The sequence below is a fragment of the Carlito syrichta genome, unplaced genomic scaffold, assembly GCF_000164805.1.
Source record: "Carlito syrichta isolate Samal-C Ts95f unplaced genomic scaffold, Tarsius_syrichta-2.0.1 Scaffold309624, whole genome shotgun sequence".
Taxonomy (NCBI): domain Eukaryota; kingdom Metazoa; phylum Chordata; class Mammalia; order Primates; family Tarsiidae; genus Carlito; species Carlito syrichta.
In genome coordinates, this window is record NW_007253720.1 from 349,829 (window position 1) to 370,981 (window position 21,153).

Genomic DNA, 21,153 nt, shown 5'->3' on the forward strand with positions numbered 1-21,153 from the left:
ATGAGGCCACACCTGCTCTGGGACCCGAGCTAGGCCCCGGGATGTACTTGGTGTGTGATAGTTAGGGAGAGTTGGGGTCTAGGCCAGGTCTCAGCAGAAAGACAGAGTGGGAGAGAGACCAAATGGGGTACCAGTTGTGCACCTACTGTTTCTGAACTCTGAGCTGGACACATTACACAAGTTAAAGCGTGTCATTCTTCCCAAACCCTGAAAGGTTCTTATGGAAATTAAGGTTTCATGAAATGCAGCAACTGGCTCAAGATCACACAGTGACACAGTGTGGCTGGGAATAATAGATCAAGCCTGTAATTCCAGTGCTTTGGGAGGTTGAGGCAGGAGGATTACTTGAGGCCAGGAGTTTGAGAACCAGCCTGGACAACACAGCAAGAGTCATCTCTACAAAAAAATTCAAAAATTACCCAGGGCCAGGCATAGTGGCTCACGCTTATAAAGCTTATAATTCTAGCACTTTGAGAGGCAGAGGCAGGAGATTCACTTGAGCCCAGGAGTTTGAGTTTGAGACCAGCCTAGGCAACATAGTGAGACCCCATCTCTAAAAAAAAAAAAAAAGTTCACCAGGAGTGGTGTTGCCCGCCTGTAGTCCCAGCTACTCGGGAGGTTGAGGTAGGAGGATTGCTTAAGCCCAGGAGGTCAAGGCTGCAGTGGCCATGATCGTGCCACCGTTTTCCAATCTAGGTGACAGAGTAAGACCCTAACTCAAATAAATAAATAAGGTTGCTCAGCCTGTAATCCCAGCACTTTGGGAGGCCAAGGCAGGAGGATTGCTTAAGCCCAGGAGGTCAAGGCTGCAGTGGCCATGATCGTGCCACCGTTTTCCAATCTAGGTGACAGAGTAAGACCCTAACTCAAATAAATAAATAAGGTTGCTCAGCCTGTAATCCCAGCACTTTGGGAGGCCAAGGCAGGAGGATTGCTTAAGCCCAGGAGGTCAAGGCTGCAGTGGCCATGATCGTGCCACCGTTTTCCAATCTAGGTGACAGAGTAAGACCCTAACTCAAATAAATAAATAAGGTTGCTCAGCCTGTAATCCCAGCACTTTGGGAGGCCAAGGCAGGAGGATTGCTTAAGCCCAGGAGGTCAAGGCTGCAGTGGCCATGATCGTGCCACCGTTTTCCAATCTAGGTGACAGAGTAAGACCCTAACTCAAATAAATAAATAAGGTTGCTCAGCCTGTAATCCCAGCACTTTGGGAGGCCAAGGCAGGAGGATTGCTTAAGCCCAGGAGGTCAAGGCTGCAGTGGCCATGATCGTGCCACCGTTTTCCAATCTAGGTGACAGAGTAAGACCCTAACTCAAATAAATAAATAAGGTTGCTCAGCCTGTAATCCCAGCACTTTGGGAGGCCAAGGCAGGAGGATTGCTTAAGCCCAGGAGGTCAAGGCTGCAGTGGCCATGATCGTGCCACCGTTTTCCAATCTAGGTGACAGAGTAAGACCCTAACTCAAATAAATAAATAAGGTTGCTCAGCCTGTAATCCCAGCACTTTGGGAGGCCAAGGCAGGAGGATTGCTTAAGCCCAGGAGGTCAAGGCTGCAGTGGCCATGATCGTGCCACCGTTTTCCAATCTAGGTGACAGAGTAAGACCCTAACTCAAATAAATAAATAAGGTTGCTCAGCCTGTAATCCCAGCACTTTGGGAGGCCAAGGCAGGAGGATTGCTTAAGCCCAGGAGGTCAAGGCTGCAGTGGCCATGATCGTGCCACCGTTTTCCAATCTAGGTGACAGAGTAAGACCCTAACTCAAATAAATAAATAAGGTTGCTCAGCCTGTAATCCCAGCACTTTGGGAGGCCAAGGCAGGAGGATTGCTTAAGCCCAGGAGGTCAAGGCTGCAGTGGCCATGATCGTGCCACCGTTTTCCAATCTAGGTGACAGAGTAAGACCCTAACTCAAATAAATAAATAAGGTTGCTCAGCCTGTAATCCCAGCACTTTGGGAGGCCAAGGCAGGAGGATTGCTTAAGCCCAGGAGGTCAAGGCTGCAGTGAACTATGATTGTACCACTGCACTCCATCCTGGATGACAGCGCAAGAAAAAAAATCACACAATGAGTAAGTTGTGAAGCCAGAACAAGACCAAGGTTTGTATTATTTGAGCAAAATTTAAAAATACAAATCAGAGCCGGGCTCGGTGGCTCAGCCTGTAATCCTGCGCCTTTGGGAGGCTGAGGTGAGTGGATTGCCTGAGCTCACGGGTTCGAGACCCGCCTGGGCAGCGAGACCTCATCTCTACAATAAATCAAAAAATCAGCCGGGCGTGGTAGCGCATGCCTGTAATTCCGGCTACTCGGAAGGTGAGGCGGAAGCATCGCCAGAGCCCAGCAGGTCGAGGATGCGGTGCCCGGGAGCGGCCACTGCACTCCAGTCTGGGTGACAGAGTGAGACTCCAACTCAAAAAATATATATATAAATCAGATAGTGCCATCCTCTGCCTAAATCGCTTCCCTGGCTTCCCGGTGCATTTAGCAAGAAATCCTCCTTTCCGTGGCCAGCAAGACCATGCCCCTCTCTAACCTCCTCTCCTCCCTCTTCATCTCTCAATTTCTGTTTCTCTAGCACACTTGCTCATTTTCTTCTCAAAGCTCTTGTCCCTGCTGTTCCTCCTGCCTGGATACCTTTTCTTTCAGTCTTTACAGGATGACTTATTCTTATTCTTCAGGTCAAATATTACCTCCCAGAAAGCCTTCCCTGGCTGCCCAGGCAGCAGCGAATGCCTCCTTTCCTCTCGATCCCTTCGTCTCCATTTATTTCCTTCACAGCACTTAGCAGCATCTGCAGTTATGTCTTTGGTAACTTCTGTACTATCTGTTCTGCCCACTAGTACATGAGCTCCTTCAGTATAGAAACTGTGTCTGTTTGGTTCGTCAGTGTGTTCCCAGGGCCTAGTGCTTAATAAGTGCTCAATAAATGTTTGATGAATGAATGACCTCAGAAAAGCTTCACCCGGGCCCTAAGGGGCATCAAGGAGGGAGGGACACACTGCATCTGCTGGGCTGCAGACCACACTGAGGCCTGGTCACTGAGGCTCTGGAGTCCTTGGGAGAGAGTTCATCTCTCCAGCAGTCTGTCTGTCCATGAGATGGCCTGGTCTCTTTTCCTATATAGGCAGCATGTGTGTACATATTTTCTCAGACTCTGGATGAAGCCAAGTGGAAGTGGAAGACTGCATAGTGCTCCTGGACCAGAGATGGTGCCCTTGGGCCCCCTGCGTGTTCCCTGCCTTTCCTGATTTTGGATGAGGTTCAAGGCAGCTCCGGAGCCCACCCCGCCTGCCCTCGGGGCTGTGGCAGGCATTGCCTGGCGAGGGGGAGACTGCTGCTCTAAGAACCTGATCTTTTGCATTAGCTGACATTCTTGGATTTGGCATTTACAACCTCAGGGCTCTCTTCCGAGGAGGCCTTTTGCATTTGATGTAAATATTATGGTGATGAGAGGCGACATTGAGAATACCCTGTAGGAAATGTAAATCCACTCCCACCAGGCTGGGAGCCTCTCCCCACTGCTGCTTTGGATTGTTATTCTGGGGCCCGATTCTTCCCCCTTAACCCAGAAGAGCCCCCTCTACCTACAGGCAGCAGGACCCGGGAGGAGCACATTAGTTATCTTTCCAATTTGCAGAGGCACATTCATCCATCAATGTGGGAAGCAAGGGGAGCTGGGGGGAGCCAATTGGTGCTGCAGCCACTGCTTGGGGGAGGATGTCACCTAGAGGCGGCTTGGGTGGTCCTCATTTCTAGAGGGCTAGAGTTGGGCAATCCAAACCAGTAATGGGCACTGTCATTCCCAGAAGTCCTCCCAACCACTTCCTCATTGCTCCCGGTTTCCACTTGGCTCCCAGCAGAGTTTAGCCCAAGATCTATGTGTCTCTCTATTTAGCGCTGAGGACCACCTCCAGCTGCAGTGCCCTTTGGCTCCACACTCCTACTCTCTTCCCAAAGTCCCACGGAAACGATGCTCCTAACCCCCGTGTGGGACTGGAACAGCTGCCCTGAGATGGTTTGCAGGACTGAGGAAAGAGATGGCACCTTTACACTGATGTCGCTCTGACATGCTGTGTGACTGGGGACAAAGGACTGAATCTCTCTGAGCTTCGGCTTCCACATCCTTCCAGTGGGGAAAAGGACACCTATGCCATATGTGAGGATCACATGAGGCTCTATGAGTGCACGTAAGGGGTCTGGCACGAAGCGAGCTCTTAGGAAGTGGGACAGTTATTATTAGGTACAGGGCCCATGAGGGACCGTGTGGACCAAGGGCCAGCTGCCGGCTTGGAAGTCCAGAATTTACAGCTTCTTTTCCCAGTCGTGCCATGAACCTAACATCTACAGTGACCAGTCATTCGATCAATAAACATTGATCATGTGGATATGTAATGAGTGTTTATTATTATCATCAGTAGGCTGGCAGAGTCTCGAGCTCAGATTTTGGAGTCGGAGAACCAGTGGCTTGATGGCTGGATAGCGAAACATTTTGGTTTCCTCATCTCTAAGGAGGGAGTGACGACAGAACACAAAGGGATGATAGCCTCCAAAGCTGTCCCTGAGGACCCCCTCCAGCCTCCTGACCCCAGTTCTATCCAGGAACAGAAATCCACCCTCCCCTGCTGTTTTCTACCAGGTGGAAGGGAGTACACTAAGCAGTGCTCGGTGGCTATACTCCTGCCTACATCCATCTCTTCAGGGCTGGACACAGGAGACCTGCAGGGGCTGCAGCTTCTCTGGACTGGGAGCACATGGGCTGGGCTGAAATGCCGAGGATGATGCCCAGCCTGGAGGCTGAACTGGGGGGAAGACAGTCTGCTGTCCCTGGGAGAAGGTGAGAGGGAGGAAAGGGAGTTTGCAGGGAGAATAGAGGAGTTTGTGCACAACTATGTTGAATGCTGTGAAGATGAGACGGGATAGTGTTGGGCACAGCAAGCTCTTCATAAATGCTACTACAAAAGTTTTGTGTGGTATAATGGGGAAGACCCTGGATTTGAGACATTAAGAACTGAGTTCAACCTGCTTGCAACTCTTCTTTACTGTCCCATCTTGGGCAAATCACCTTACCTCAATTTCCCAATCGAAAGAAAGGGTATAATGTCACCTAGCTTCAGATTGCCATAAGAGAAGCCTAACATTTGGCATGGAGACGATGTCCAGTATTTGTATAATGAATGAACCAATGAGTGATATGGAAAGATTTTAGGATCTGGATTCAGAGAACTTGGATTGGCATCCCAGGATTATTGTTTACTTTTTGTGTAACTTGGAACAAGTGACTTTACCTCCCTAAACTGTGGGACCTCTTAGTCTAAAATAGGATGATACCCATCCCCCAACGTGACTGTAGAATTAAATTAGACAAGTTAATATTCAAATACCTTGTAAACTGCAGGGCACTGTGCTCACTTGAGCTTATTATGACTTTGTACAGAGCCCTGGACAAGGAGCTATGAGGACTCCAAAGGGACGCGAAGTCCTTGGACCTGACCCTGGAGAAGCCATGATGGATCTGGGGCAGGAAGGCACAAAATGGGGGAAGAATTGCCCAGAGAGTTCCACCCGCTCACCTATTGCGTTCACAGAGTGCCTTCCAAACGCCAGGCAGGAAAGAGCTGTTGGAGATCTTAGGTTAGACCTGACAGAGGTGACTTGAATGCCAAGGCAAGGCCGCTGGGTGGACTGTCCTGTGGGTAGGAGGTCTCAGAAAGTTCACACCATCTGTGCTCCTGAGTTCCCCCTGCGGACCTGGCCTCTGGCTTGCTGAGTCACTTCCCCCAGTCACTCTCTGAGGGCCGAATGTGCAGAGTTCATTGTAAGGAGAGCATTGAAATGAGCCATTCAGAGAGTGGCCCCTCCCAAAGGTCAATGGCCTATCTGGCCCCCACAGCTGGCGGCCACAGTAGACCCGCAGAGAATCCAATCTAATGAATTGGTAAAGGCTCAAGCCAGTCTTCCTGGGAGCGGGAGGGTGAGTTGCAAGGTGATTTTGCTGCGGTCACCATCTCCCTTTAGACACAGCCTGTCCTCCAGGGCAAAAATAGCAGCTTCAGAGGCAGGAGAGTGTTGTGACATCATTCCCATCCCCAGGTTCAGCCAGCAAACCTCACTCCAGTCAGCCAATCTTGCTTGCCGCTTGGAGACTTGGGCCAGGATCCTAAGGGAGAGCTTTGGTGGCCCTGGGGCCCCCTCCAGCCTCCTGGCCCCAGTTCTGAGCTCTGTCTATGAACAGAAATCCACTCTCATTCTGCTGTTTTCCACCAGGTGGAGAGGATACACTAAGCAGTCCACTGTGGCTAGACTTCTGCCTACCCCCATCTCTTCGGGGCTGGGCACAGGAGACCTACAGGGGCTGCAGCTTCTCTGGGCTGGGAGCACACAGGCTGGGCTGAAATGCTGAGGATGGTGCCTGTTAAACCCAAAATTCAAAATCCGATGCCCATCCTGGAGGCTGAACTGGGGAGAAGACATTCCGCAGTCCCTGGGAGAAGGGGTGGGGGGGTGGGTTGCAGGGAAAATAGAGTTTGTACACAACTGTGTGTGTGTGTCTTTCCTGCAGCAGAAGATGGCAGGCAGAAACAGGGACTCCACAGCCTCTACTGATTAGAAGGGTTTTGAAATTGATAAATTACTTTGTATTGGGGCAAAATGATTTGACCAGATTTCAAATGTCTCAGAGAAGGGAAGCTTCTCTTGGGCCAAGTATTGATTGCATTTAATAGAGCTGGGACTTTCTCACTTAAAAACAACAAAATAAACATCTAAGAGAAGGCACTAACATGCACACTCTCCCTCCCTCTCTCTCTCTTTCTCTCTTAATATCTCTCTCTCCCTCTTTCTCACTCTCTCTCCTCCTTTTCTCTAAGAACAGGAAGGGATCTAGAGACCCGCCCAAGGCTGGGGTGGGGGTGGGAGCAGTGCTGATGTTGGAGCCAGGGAGGTCCTTTGGGGCAGATTGATGGTGGGGGCCCAGGAGAACAGGGGGCCTTGGGTTGGTCCCATTCTTCACAGATCGATTTTTGCCAAACAGCGACTGTCGGAGCCTTTGATAAATCACTAACCCAAGTGATGAATGCCCTGAGGCTGGGTGGGGTGGGGGAAGGATGCTAGTCTGGGAGGCAGCCCAGGGAAGGAGAGGGGCGAGGGGGCCAGCCAAGTTGATGCTGAGTCTTGGAAATTCTGTAAGATACCCCTGTATAGTTTACCCTGGGCTCATCTCTCAACAGGATTTGCCCACAGTCGTCAACTCAACAGTGTTTCAAAATTCATTTTCCGTCTGTCTCTCCTCTGTCTCTCGCTGTCTGTCTCACTGTCTGCCTCTGTATCTGGCTTCCAAATGGACTCTGATGGCTTCCTCCCCGGAGAGGGTTCCTTTGGGCTTGCTGGAAAATGGAAAGGAGGGTGGGTAAGGCTGGTAGCAAGTGGAAGCTTGGCAGTGGGAGGTGGGAGAAGAAGGCCAAGGTGACCTCCTTCAGTGGAGAGGTGGGGCACAGCAGGGACCCTCCGGGAGAGGGCATGGGCTGGGGGGATGCAGATACGAGTTGGCAGAGCAGCTCTTGCCAGAGAACACCTGGGATGCAGGTGTTTTCAGGGAGTTTTATTCTTCCTGGAGGGAAGGGCCTTGCCATACGGGCTTCTCATCCCTCCCGCCAAGGAGTGAGAGCAGAGACCTGACTCAGTTGGTCTCCCTAAGAAGCAACAAGAAGTGTGGAGGGGGAGAGACAAGCCCACCCAGCATCACAGAACTGATCTTCCTTCATGGCCAGGCCTGCCTGGGGAGCAGCCCAGGTCATAGACCACACAACCACACGTTGGAATCATCTCTGGGTGACCTTGAGCATGGGACTTAGCCTTGCTCACCATCTGGTTTCTCATCTATAAAATGGGATATAAAATAGGATTGCATGGGGCTTATATGAATTAAGAGCTTGTTTATAAAGTGCTAAGCGCAGGACCTGGCTTGTTCCAAGTACTTGGTAAATACAAGCTAGGGACACTATTGCGCTTCTGGTAGCAGCATGGCATATTCTGAAGTCACAAAAGCTCAAAACGTGTCAGCTCTTCTGGAGTCAAGAGAAGGGACTCCTGGCTCTGCCTGGGGGGGAGAACTCTCCCAAGTGACTGATCTGCAGGCCAACCCGTGTCTGTCCTCCAACCCACCATCAGAGCTTATGCACCCTAGGCAGAGGCTTCCCTCCTCGTCAAGGCTGTTGGAACCTCGCTTCCAGGTGCCTCTGACCCTCGGGTATCTGCCAGCGCCCGCGGGGCTGGTGCCTCCTCAGCCCCTCCCAGGCTCCGCAGCCCTGGCCCTGTCCATGGTGCTAGCCTGCATCCCAGCCCGAGACTTGTCCACGGTGGGGAGCTCCTCACCCCGGCCGCTCCCTCCCACCCCACCCCCCCAACTCTCACATCTCTGAAGATCCCCTCATCACCAAGAATGAATTCTGAGCTCATGTTCTGGAATGTTGCCAGGAAGAAGGAAGTGGCGTTAGTATAAAGAATCACACAAAAGGCCGCAGGTAATTATGTCTCTTTTAAGCTGCTAACAGGATTGGCCGTTTGATAAATGGGAGGATTTGAGGCTGTTTTGTCACTGACAAGCTGTTGTAAGATCATATTGGAGGCTGAAGACAGTTTATCTTTATGTGTGTGGTGGAGAGAGGGGAACTCTCCGTGGATTTTACACCTTCTTTAAATTAATGTGATTTCCTGGGCCGGTCCTGTGCACGGGCGTGAGTGATCTTTATGACTCTCCCTGATTAGATTACCTGGCTCAGCAGCCACCTCCAGCCCCTGAGTGCCCTCACCCTCCCAGCCCCTCCCGGCCTCTCTCACACTCAGCCCTCCAGTTCCCCTCTGACCCCCGCTCCCTCCTCTAACCCCACTCAGCAGCCTGAGCCAGCCGGCAGCTCAATTACTGCTGGCTTGCCTGCCGAGGCACAGGGATCTAGTTTCTTCTGTTCCTCTGGAGGGAGCAGAAGAGAGGGAGGTGGGGTGGGAAGAAGAGGGAGGCACAGAGAGAGGGAGGGAGGGAAGCGGCGGAGGAGAGAAGGAATGAGACAAAGCGGGAGTTAACACAGAGAGGCAGAGAGCCAAGCCGAGCCAAAGAAAAGAAAGAGGAGAAACAAAAACAGCAAAGGGAGAGGAAGGTTTCTCTTTCACTTCCAGAACCTTCCTTGGAACCACAGGCACCAAGGTAGCCTCCTTTCCCAAATCCCTGTGTTAAGCAGGCCCCCTCGTCATTTTCTATCAGATAACTCTTTTATCTTCTTCATCGCACTCGCGCTACCACATCCGGCTGATTTATTTATTTATTTATTTATTTTTTTTGAGTTGGGAGTCTCACTCTGTCGCCCAGACTGGAGTGCAGTGGCCGTTCCGGCCACCGCAGCCTCAACCTACTGGGCTCCAGCGATCCTTCCGCCTCAGCCTTCCAAGTAGCCGGAATTACAGGCGCGCGCTACCAAGTCCGGCTAATGTTTTGATTTTATCGTAGAGATGAGGTCGTGCCTGCCCAGGCGGGTCTCGAACCCGCGGGCTCGGGCAATCCACTCACCTCAGCCTCCCAAAGTGCGGGATTACAGGCTGAGCCACCGAGCCCGACTTCTTTGCTAAATTATAAGACCCATGAGAGCACAGGTCATGGCTGCCATGTTCTTCCCAGAATCCCAGCACCTGGCACATAGTAAGTTCTTGGTCAAAGGGTAAAAGTGTGTGGAGGGCATAATAAAGCAGGGATTTGGAAGGGGTCTGAGGGGCAGGACTAGCTTGACCCAGCGGAGGTCTGGGGGTGAACGGGAGAGTGCAGAGTCCAGGGTTGGAGCACCAAGGCACCGTCAGTGACTGGATTTGGAAAGACCCTGCCAGGGAAGAGAATGCTCCAGTGGCTCTTTGGGCAGAATTAGGCAATCTCTAGGACAATGCTTCTTAAAACATAATCTGTGTGTGCGGGGGAAGTGTTGGAATGCCTGCCGTGCAGCGAGGAAGCCAAACTCCATTGTCTCCAGCCAGGAGTCACTTCATTCTATACACACATGTCACTGGCATGGGAACCCTCAAGTTCAACCTGCTAGGGACGGCCCTTCCCCCCTCCCAGGACCCTTGAGGAAGAGGAGGACAGCAGCAGAGGCAAGGAGGAGAGGGAGCCCTCCCTGCCCCGTGCCCAGGGGCCTCTGCTCCGCCCACCCACGGAAGTCTCTGCAGCTGGTAAGTCACGCCTCATTTCCCAGGCAAGCTGCACACCCACCCCCAAGCCCCAGGCCGGGCTCCCTCCCTGTTCAGGGAGCTTCCCCAGACCTATCAGCAGTGTATGCTCCAGGATTGATCAGCGGCAACTCCAGCATATCACCCCCTACCACACACATGCCGAGTGTCACCGCCCTATCATACCAGACACAGGCAGGACCCCCACAAGACACCCGCATCCAGTAGTAGGTGCTCTGGGGTGAAGGAGGGTGTGCCTGGGTGATGGGGCAGCCTGGTTGTGTGTTTACCAGGTCTCAGCCTGGGCCTGAGAATGTGGGGAGGTATGGAGGACAAGGTCCGGCCAGTTTGGAAAGATAGCTCATCCCCACCTCTGCCCAGGAAAATCAGAGCCTGTAGGTGGAGTGCCAGTACCTCCCCCTCACTCTGGGTTCCAGCAACTCCATGCTCACTTCCGGCTTCCACCGATCCACGCCCTCTCTGCCTCAGGAGCATCCTCACTTGCCGTTCCCTTTGCCTGCAGTGTGCTTCTACACTCTCCCACCCCTTTGATCAGGCAACTCCCACCTCTCCTCCTCAGTAGATCCTTCCAGATCCCAGGTTCTGTGCTACCACGGTGCTACACCCTTTACCACTTGGCCTGCTCGGCACTCCAGTCACTACACACTCAAGTTCTGTCTGCTCCATCCACATAACGGGAGAGCCCACACCTGTGGGTCTTGTCCACTGCCGCATCCCTGGGCCACCCCCACAGCACATGGCACATGGTGGGCACTCAGATGGGGACACTGAGGCTTAAACAGATTCACTTGTTTCAACAGAAGGTTCTTGAGCATGTGCGGCTGTGTGCGAGACCCTGAGGATGCAGCAGCAAGGAGAAAGTCACTCTCCTTCTTCCCACAGAGGCTGTGATCTGGTGGGAGATACATAATTGTCAAATAATAATACAAATAAATGCAAAAGCACACTTATTTGTGTGGGACTGTGCGATACAGAACAGGCTCTTGGTGCCAACAAGAATACATAAAAAGGAGATTTCATGAAGTCGGGGAGGCCAGAGGAGGTTTCCTGAGAAGAAGTTATTCCTTTAAGATGGAGAAGTTTGTGTAGCGCAATAGTGGAGGGAAAAAGTGTTCTGGAGACAGGGAGCAGCATGTGCAAAGGCTCTGTGGCAGGAAAGAGCATGGACATGAAAGTCCAGGTGGGCTGAAGTGTGTGGGGTGAGTGGGAAGGCTGGAGATTGGTAGAGACCAAACCATGCAGGGCCTTGTCAGCCGAGGTAAGGAATCTGTTTCTTCATCTAAGAGCAAAAGGTTTAAATGCTGAAGAGTTTAAACAGCAGGGGGCTAGGGCATAGGCAGCAGAGATATGATCAGAATTGCATTTTGAAAAGGTCACTGAGGCTTCAGTGTGAGGGAGGAAGGGAGGGCCCCCAGTGAAGGCAAAGAGACCAATTAGTGGCGTGTGGCAGCCGTCCAGGCTTGGACCACGAGGGTGGTGACAGAGATGGAGAGTAGGGAACAATTTTTGTGAGACCATTTTTAAGCCACACCACAAATTGGTGAAAGAAGCAGGACTAGTACCCATTCCCAGCCTTGGCGCCTTCCTGTAGGCACCCATCTTCTGGAATGTGCAGGGGGTCCCCGTAAGAGAGGCTGTCAGGTCTCCTCCAGAAGCACCCCCTACTCTCTACCTCCCACTCCAGGTGCTCATGTTCTATATTGTGTTCCCCTGGGGGTGTCCATATGTGGTCTTCCAAGTTAGAAGGCTCTGGCAGGGCACCCACCCAGGAAGTGGGTTTCTCTTCGAGTCCCGGGTGCTTTGCAGTCTGGGAATCGTAGTTCTGAGCGAGAAGGCTGGACCTGCTCCTGACTGGGTCTGGCAGGCAGCCTGGTTGCCATGGCAGCAGCTGGGCTGGAGCCACCGAACCGTTTCATCCACAGCTCTGCTGGCTCTGAGAGCCTTCCAGCAAGAAAGCTTGGGCTCTGGGGAGGAGGGGGAGGGAGGAGAGGGAGAGAGGAGAGAAGGGAGGGTGGGCAGGACTTCCTGGGTCTTCCCCAGAGGCCTAGGCTAAACCTCGCCCTGCTCTGGGGCTTGTGGACTGAACTCATGCTCAGAGCAGGACTCCCTGGCCACCGGGAGGCAGTTCTGCTACTCTTTCTTGTCAGTCAGTCAGTCAGAGCCTGTGGGCTCAGCTCTGTGAATGCAGAAGCCTGCACCAGACACAGAGAAGGTGGCGGGGAGGCAGCCCCCATCCCCAGGGGAACGTGGAGCCTGCCGAGAAAGGCAGAAAAGTCCGAAAGTATCACTTAGGAAGGAAAAGTCCCATCCATTCTCTCTCCAAAACATCCCCAGAACCCATTCCCTTCTCTCTGGCCCTTGGCCGCAGTCCTGGTTCATTCCCTCTCTCCTGAGAATGCTTTCTAACACACACCCCTGCTTAAAATTCTTCAATGGCTCCCCTTTGCCCACGACTGGATCAAGTCCAGACTCTCCAGGAGAATTCATGGCCGTTCAAATTCTGGCCCGAGGTTCCCTGTCCAGTTTATCCTCCACCTCCCCCTCAGCTCCAGCCATACAGAGGTTTCCTGGCTCCTCTTTCACACCCCTGCCTTTACACATGCCCACCTCTGCCTGAGCGCCCTTCCCTCCGTCTTCCCTTCAGCTTCCCAGCTGAAACACCTCCTGCTGGGTGAAGTCTTCCAAAATTTTTCTCTACCAGGGGGAGAATTAATGGCCTGGTGCTCCGAGCTCCCAGAGCACTTTGTACATCTCTCGAGCAGTTATCACCCGTGTTATGATTGTTGTCTCTGGAGGTGCCTCTGCCCCTCTCTCCTGCATCTGAGCCATGCCAGGTTCTCCAGTGCCCACCATAGCATCTGGCACAAGGTAGGCACTCGATAAACGGTGAGTGGGATCAAATTCAAAGGCTACTCGTGCCTCTGCCCCTTCCCCACTCTCTCTCCCTGGGCTTGGTGGCTGTTCCCGGGCCTCTTCCTTCCCGCCTCTCCCTGGGGGCCCTGCACACCTCGAGCACCGCAGGTGACTGGCAGACCCTATCGAGCGACATATTCTATTCTGGGCAGGGCCAATGGGCACCTGCACGTGGAAGCTGCAAGCCTCTTCATGTCGCTGGGAGTTCTCATCAAGTCACACTCTGGTCTCCAGAGAGGAGGAAACTGTGCCTTCAATAGAGCTGATTTATGGAACCAGCTCCAGGAGCTGAAAAAACCAATTAGGCCTCCCTGCTTCTCCACCTGGAGGCAGGATAATTCCAGAAAAGTCCTTCCTCCTGGGCAGAGGCTCCATCTGCTTGGGCCTCATTCCTTAGGCTCCCCCAGCCAGCCCTCCACCCACCCCATCACCTATTCCCTGGTCAGTTTCTCCAAACCTCCTGACCAGCTTTCCCTACATGAGTGTCCTGACTCTACCGCTCAATATCTTGGATGCCTTTTCCAGGCTTCCACCCTCCCTTAAATCTTATTTCCTCCTCATGATAATAGGATAAAAGCCCTTGCCTGCCTAGATCACACATTCATTTATGTATCCATTAATTCATTCACAGACTGCCTTCCATGAAGATTTTTTTAGACACCTGCTGCCGACAGTCACTGAGGATGCAGAGGTGAACCAGAAAGACATGGTTCCTATCCTCGGGGAGCTTACAGTCTATGGGGAAGTTCAGCCTTGCAGCACTTGGAAGCAGAAGCGCAGACTATTAAGCTCGGACCTGGCCTGACCTGGGCCCTCCATATTTATGTACTCAGTGAACACATACTGTGCAGCTGTGCTATGGCAGGCATGGAAGACAAGGGCGGAGCTAGCTCAGGCCTTCCCCTCACTCATCTCCTATTCTCAGTGAAAACAGAGATACACAAAGCACAGAGGACCGGCACAGCCACTGTAACTACGACTTGCACATGCAACCATAGAGAGGGTCAGGACAGGGACAATGCAAGCTCTGCAGCCAAAAACATGGCGTTCAAACTATTCAGGGCCTTGGATGATTCCTTGAGATGGGGACATGGGGTCCTTTGTACCCAGTAGGGGTGAAACGAATGGCTGGAGTTTTGACAGGGTTGGGGCAAGAGGTGACTTTCCCTGTTTGGGGCCTAAGTAGGGGGGACGGAGCACGGGGCTCCCATCGAGAGAGGTGTAAACTGGGAGAAGCACCAGCCATATAGGACCTGGGAAAAGTGGTCAGTTCCTGGAGCATGTGGGGCCTATGGTGTCACTTGCCTCCACTATTCGGTGGGGTCTCTATTTCCTCCAACCTGGTCTGGTTGGAAGAGTCTGGTCTAGATGCACACCTAGTCTGGGGGTGCAGAGGGCAGAAGCTGGTGTGACAGCTGGCTCAAACTGTCCTCCCTGCTGCAGCCCCCTGATGCAGGGCCCACAACCCTGATCTGGCTCCTCAACCCTCCCTCTGCTCCCTGGTTCTTCTGGGAATCAGGGTCTCCACTCAGTGAGTCTAGGCTCCAGGGCTTGGAGGAAGACAGAAGATTAGTAGGGAGTGGGGAATGGTGGAGCTCCGTGAATAATTCTTGATTTTTTTTTTTTTTCTTTTTTTTTTGAGTTGGAGTCTCACTCTGTCACTCAGATTGGAGTGCAGTGACACGCTCCCGGCCACCACAGCCTCGACCTGCTGGGCTCTGGTGATCCTTCTGCCTTAGCCTTCCAAGTAGCTGGAACTACAGGTGCGCACTACCACGCCCGGCTAATTCTTGATGTTTTGAGAGGAAGGACCGCCTGGTTTGCTCTACAGGTTCCGATCTCAGTTTCTCCATTTGTAAGATGGTGGGGTTGGATTAGTCAAACTCTCAGGGTTCTTTGGCTGCAGTTGGGAATGGGGAGATGGTAGCAGGAGGCTCTGCAGAGAAAGACTGGCTCCACCCTCTGCCAAGGGACCCAAATCAGCATGAGATGACATTTCTCAGGAAGCCGTCAGTGATGGTGACATTTCAGAGGCTTCCTCCCTGACAGGGCTGAAGGATACAAGGCTGACCCCAAAGTCCCTGCTCTAGACCCAGACCGGCTCAGGCCACAGACCTTGCCCGGGGACAAGCCTCACATTCGAAATAGCAGCAAAGCCCCAACTTTGGGGTTCGTCCTGAGCTCGCTAACTGGGGCAAGAGTGAGGCAGGTCTGGGCCCAGAGCTTTCCTCACCAAGTCTCAATGTACACACCTGTGAAATGGAGCCCATAATCCCTGCTTCCTTCAAAGGGTAGTTATGAGATTGCAACTACATAAATGTGAGAAAAGCATTTTAGAAACTATAGTGTGAGGAACTCTGACGGAAGCATCAGGCCTGGGGCTGGATTGTGGGGAGCAGAGCTGGGGAAGGATTTGTTGGTTAAGGAACCAAGTCATACTCTGGCAATTTCACAGATCAGAGGGAGCTGCTTGGTGAATAGAGGCCTGCAGAGGGGTTCCAGGGAACACTCTGATGCCCTCGTTGACACTGACAGATGGCCACAGAGCTGTGGGAAGTATTAGATCCAGCCCCGACAAGGAGGAGGACCCAAGCCTTCCACACTAGATTCATTCTTCAGTCTCAGGACTGGGAGGGAGGCCAGCTTGAGAGGCCAGGTCAGGTTGATGGTACAGTGCCTGGGTTTTTAAGTCAGAAGAGGTAATTATGGCTCCACTGGTCACTAGCTGAGTGGCCTTAGGCAAGTACTTGACCTCTCTGAGCCTGGTTTTTCTCATCTTTGTGTGTATGTGGGGGCAGTAATAATGCATACCTTGCAGAATTGTTGGAAAAAATAGAAGAAGTGGTGTTTGCAAAGTACTTTGCGTGGACTGCTAGATGACAGGGGCTGAGCCGCTTCACTGGCACCAACATCAGTGGGGTCAGTTCTCAACCAGGAGGCCGGCTGAGTCTCACCAAGAACCTTTTCCACCGCTATCAGCCCCGTCCATGAAGAGGGGGCGCCCCTGGCCCGGCAGTTTTTCATGCATTTAGATGTGTGCCAGGCACCGAATACACACCCAACTCAGTATGGCGGGAAAGAGGAAGAAAACCTGATGGCTAGCCAGAATCCTAATTTGCTGATTGTGTGAGCTCCAGTGACTATCTCCAATCTGAGTCTCAGTTTTGCCATCTTTAAAAATGAGAGTGTTGGCCGGGTTCAGTGGCTCACACCTGTAATCCTAGCCCTTTGGGAGGCTGAGGTGGGAGTACCACTTGAGGCCAGGCATTCAAGACCAGCCTGGGCAACATAGCCAGACCCAGTCTCTACAAAAAATAATTTTTAAAAAGTGAGTGCAATCAGGCAGGGATTATGGACTCGTATTAACAACCATTGGGTGAACATTTGTTTTGGTGCCAACATAACTCACAAACACTTTTTACTAGAAGGAAGGCAAGTGAAAAGTCATAACTATCTTCAGCTGGTATCCATTTGAGTTGGAGTCTTACTCTTCTTGCCCAGGCTGGAGTGCAGTGGCACGCTCACAGCCACCTCAGCCTTGACCTGCTGGGCTCAGGCAATCCTTCCACCTCAGCCTTCCAAGTAGCTGGAACTACAGACACACGCCACCATGCCCAGCTAGTTTTTCTGTGTGTGTGTGTGTGATTTATTGTAGAGACGAGGTCTCACCAAGTTGCCCAGGCTGGTCTCGAACCCCCGCCCCCACCCCGCTCCCGGGCTCAGGTAATCCTCTTGCCTTGGCCTCCCAAAGTGCTAGGATTATACGCTGAGCCACCACACCTGGCCTTTTGTTTTATTTTATTTTATTTGAGTTGGAATCTCACTCTGTCATCCAGGCTGGAGTGCAGTGGCACGATTATGGTTCACCATAGCCTCGACCTCCCAGGCTCAGGCTACCCTTCCACCTCAACCTCCCAGGCAACTGGGACTACATGTGCATGCCACCATGACTGGCTACATTTTTAAAAATTTTCTTTTGTAGAGACAAGTTCTTGCTTTGTTGGTCTTGAACTCCTGGCTCAAGCAATGCTCCTGCCTCAGCCCCCCAAATTGCTGGGATTACAGGTGTAAGCCACTGCGCCCAGCCATCTGAGCATTTCTAACGGTGGATGAGTTAGATATCATATGTTTTCTGATGTGATGCAAAGTGAAGTATATGACATGGTCTCACAAGTGTTCTAGCCAAGAATGTTGAGCTTGAATTATTCTAGCCTTTAGACCTAACTTCTTGTTTACAAAAAACACCAGGATAGTGTCACAAGCTACACAACAGTACAAGGAAGTAGCCAGATATCTGGAAGGAGGGATATTCTGTCGGAAAACTAACCTGAATGTTTCAGTGGGTTAATGACCAAAAAATTGGGGGAAGCAACCATATGAAGCAATTGAATACACATGGTGATCAGACACCATTCCTGTATTGGATGTTGAAAAACCAGCTATAAAGGGCTTCTTGGGGTAAGTTGGGAAAATTAGTACATGGAAGGGATCCAAAAAACCCAGAATTCATTTATAAAAAAAACTGTGTATTTATTCTTACATGTTTAAACTTCAATCATCTTCAAAATGTTCTCCATTTGATGCTATACACCCATTCAGATGCTTTTTCCACTGCTCAAACCAGTTCTTGAACTTGTCAATTTTGATGCCTTTTAGTGTTTCTGCTGTTTTTTTTTTTTTGAGTTGGGGTCTCACTCTGTCACCTAGACTGGAGTGCAGTGGCATACTCCCAGTCACCGCAGCCTCGAACTACTGGACTCCGATGATCCTTTGGCCTCTGCCTTCCAAGTAGGAACTACAGGCGTGCGCTACCACGCCCTGTTAATTTTTTATTTTTGTAGAGATAAGGTCTTGCCAAGTTGCCTGGGCAGGTCTTGAACCTGCAGGCTCAGGCAGTCCACACTCCTCAGCCTCCCAAAGTGCTGGGATTACAGACTGAGCCACCAAGCCCAGCCTCTGCTGTTTTTTGTTTCACTTTTCTTACATTGGCAACATGTTTTCATCTGGGAAAAGAAAAAAGCCACTTGGGGTGAGATTGGGTGAATAGGGAGGGTGAAGCATGGGGGTCATGCTGTTTTTGATTAAAAAAAAAAAACTGCTGAACACTCAGCACGTTGTGGGTAGGCATGCTCGTAAATCACTCATCATGAAATAGGCAAACTCGTTGAAAGAATCTCCAAAAAAAATTCACTGCGGTCAAAAGCCTCTCGCAATAATGCTAGCTGGTACACTGATGCCTAGAACACTTACCTGGTGCGGACACCCTGTACTACAAGGGGCCTGCCCTCCACAAAATAATGCAGGTTTTTGGGGTGCCCTCCTTGTATATATTTTAGGTATTAAAAGGAATAAAAATGTACTGAAATGGAAAAAGTGGAGATGGTTGGTTGAAAAACAGGAGGTCATAAAGCAGTATGTACAATATGATCACATTGAGGTGAAAAGATACTTATACAAAGGGGACCCCCAAAAAACTGGAATTATTTTGTGACGGGTGGACCCTTTGTAGTACAGGCTTCCCCCCCTAGGTAAATGCTCCAGGAGTCCAGTGGCAGAAGTGTACCAGTTAGCATTGTGAGAGGCTGTGTTCGGCTTCAGTGAAGTTTTCTTGGAGATTCTTTCAATGAGTTTGCCCTTTTCTTTTCTTTTCTTTTTTTGAGTAGGAGTTTCACTTTATCATCTAGGCTGGGGTGCAGTGGCACACTCATGGCCATCACAGCCTCGACCTGCTGAGCTCAGATGATCCTTCCACCTCAGTCTTCCAAGTAGCTGGAACCACAGGCACACGCCACAATGCCCGGCTAATTTCTTGATTCATTGTAGAGACAAGGTCTCACTAAGTTGCCCAGACTAGTCTCAAACCCCTGGACTCAAGCAATCCTCTTGCCTCCACCTCCCAAAGTGCTGGGATTACAGGCATGAGCCACCGCGCCCAGCAAGTTTGCCCATTTTTTGCTTTCTACATTTAAACTTTTGTACAATGCGTGTACATCACTTCTGTAATAATAAAATGTTATTTAATAAATAAAAGGGGGTCGGGCTTGGTGGCTCAGCCTGTAATCCTAGGCCTTTGGGAGGCTGAGGCAAGTAGATTGCCTGAGCCTGCGGGTTCGAGACCAGCCCAGGCAATTTGGTGAGGCCTCGTCTCTACAATAAATCAAAAATTAGCTGGCCATGGTAGCGTGCATCTGTAGTTCCGGCTACTTGGAAGGCTGAGGCGGAAGGATCGCCAGAGCCCAGCAGGTCGATGCTGGGATGGCCCTGAGCGTCCGTCTCTAAATAAATAAATAAATAAGAATAATAACCGGGTGTACCTTGTTGGACTGTGGTGAGACAAAGGTCTATCAAGCACATGCCCCAAGTGAGGTACTGCCACAGAGTTCATGCTGCTCCACTCCAGCCACCATCAAAGGAGCTGGCCTATTGAGGATGCTTTGCTGATGCTTGCTGGACAAATCTTCGCTCTTGGTTCAGCTTTATGTGGACAGCCAGGGAAGCATGATGGGCATTAGAGCCTTGTGCTCACATAGGTGCAGGTTCCAGAACCGTCCCCCGCCATGAACTCCCCAGAATGTGCCCTCACCTGTGTCCTTACAATAAGCAGGGTAACCCTCTGCCAATGAAGTAAAGCTGAAGTGGTCTGAGCCAAAAGGAAAACCAGTCGTCCCCCTTTCCCAAGCCACACTCCTTCAACTATTTTTGGTACTAGCCTTCAAAAACTTCCACCTCCTTGACTACCCTAAACTCTGGGCTTGGGCTAGGGGCTGGAGGTCGAGTCTGAGGCTATCCCATAAGTACAGACTGGGATTAAGGCTAGCCCTTCCCTAGGAGCTGGTCTTGGACGGTTCTGAGTCCAGCTTTCCAGATAAAGCCTCAGAATTGGGAGCAGGCTGTAGCTGTGTCCATTTCCAGGGCCTGAGGATTCTGTCTAGGTCTGAAGCTAGCCCCCAGTCAAGACCTAAGGTGGGAGGCTGCCTAAAGCTTGGCTCTTGACTGAAAGTTGAAGCTGAGGCTGGTACTTGATGAAGCGCAAGGTCACCCCTGGGGAATAAGGGTTGGGTTACCTCCCTACTTGGTGAGGGCTGGGAGCTAGCTCTGTAGCCAATGAAGGAGTCTGGGAGGGGCCGCTGGGTAGGGAAGCGTGGGAAAGGGGCTCTCTGTAGAGAGGCAGGGGCACCTTCCCCGGCTGCAGCTCTGGCTCAGCAGAACCCAGTAGGGGTGAGGGTGACAGAGGCACATCCTGGCCCAGGGAAGGGGAGAGGGTGCAGGTGTGTGCTGGGGGCTCTCGGCACCACAGAGGTATGGGGTGGAAGGAGAGGGAGGGGCACCTTCTGAAAGGGTCCCTGCAGCTGGAAAAGGGCCCTGCATTGGTTGAGAGCGCCCCATTACCCCCAGCTCCGCCCCTTGGAGCCACTGGGACTCCTCGCTCATTAGGCTGACATCTCCTCCTTAATAAAAAAATACATGAATAAATAAATAATAACAGCCACAACCAAGCGGGAAACCGCTTTCCACTCTTCTTTTCAGCTCCTTCCTTCCAGCCGCAGTCCCCCGGGGGCTCCCAAGCTGGGTCTTCTGTAAATGCCCTCTCCCTCGCTTTCCCTAGCGCTCAGGTACCACCCCTCCCAACTCAGGGGGAACCAGGGGCTGGCCAGTCACCACTCCAAGAACTACTGAACAGCCCTTCTGCACCCAGGCCTGCTCTTGGAGGGCGTGGGACAGGGGAACTTGGAGAAGGGTCTTCTCCCTCAGCTTTTAGGGAGGGAGCAGCAACAGCCAGGCCTTTAGGCCAGGGCTCTGTCTGTCCTCGATGCACACAGACCCCAAGTAAGGGAGAAGAGGCAGGAAACAGTGTGAGAGAAGGAACTGGAAGATGGGACAGCAAGAAGGTTGCAGGGACAAACAGGAGTTGGCATTTGTGTAGCAGGAGGGAGGGAACCTTGATCCACACCCAAGTACCCAGAGGGAAGATTACTTTCCTTCGAAGGAACAACAAAAACCACTTTTTCTTCCTCCT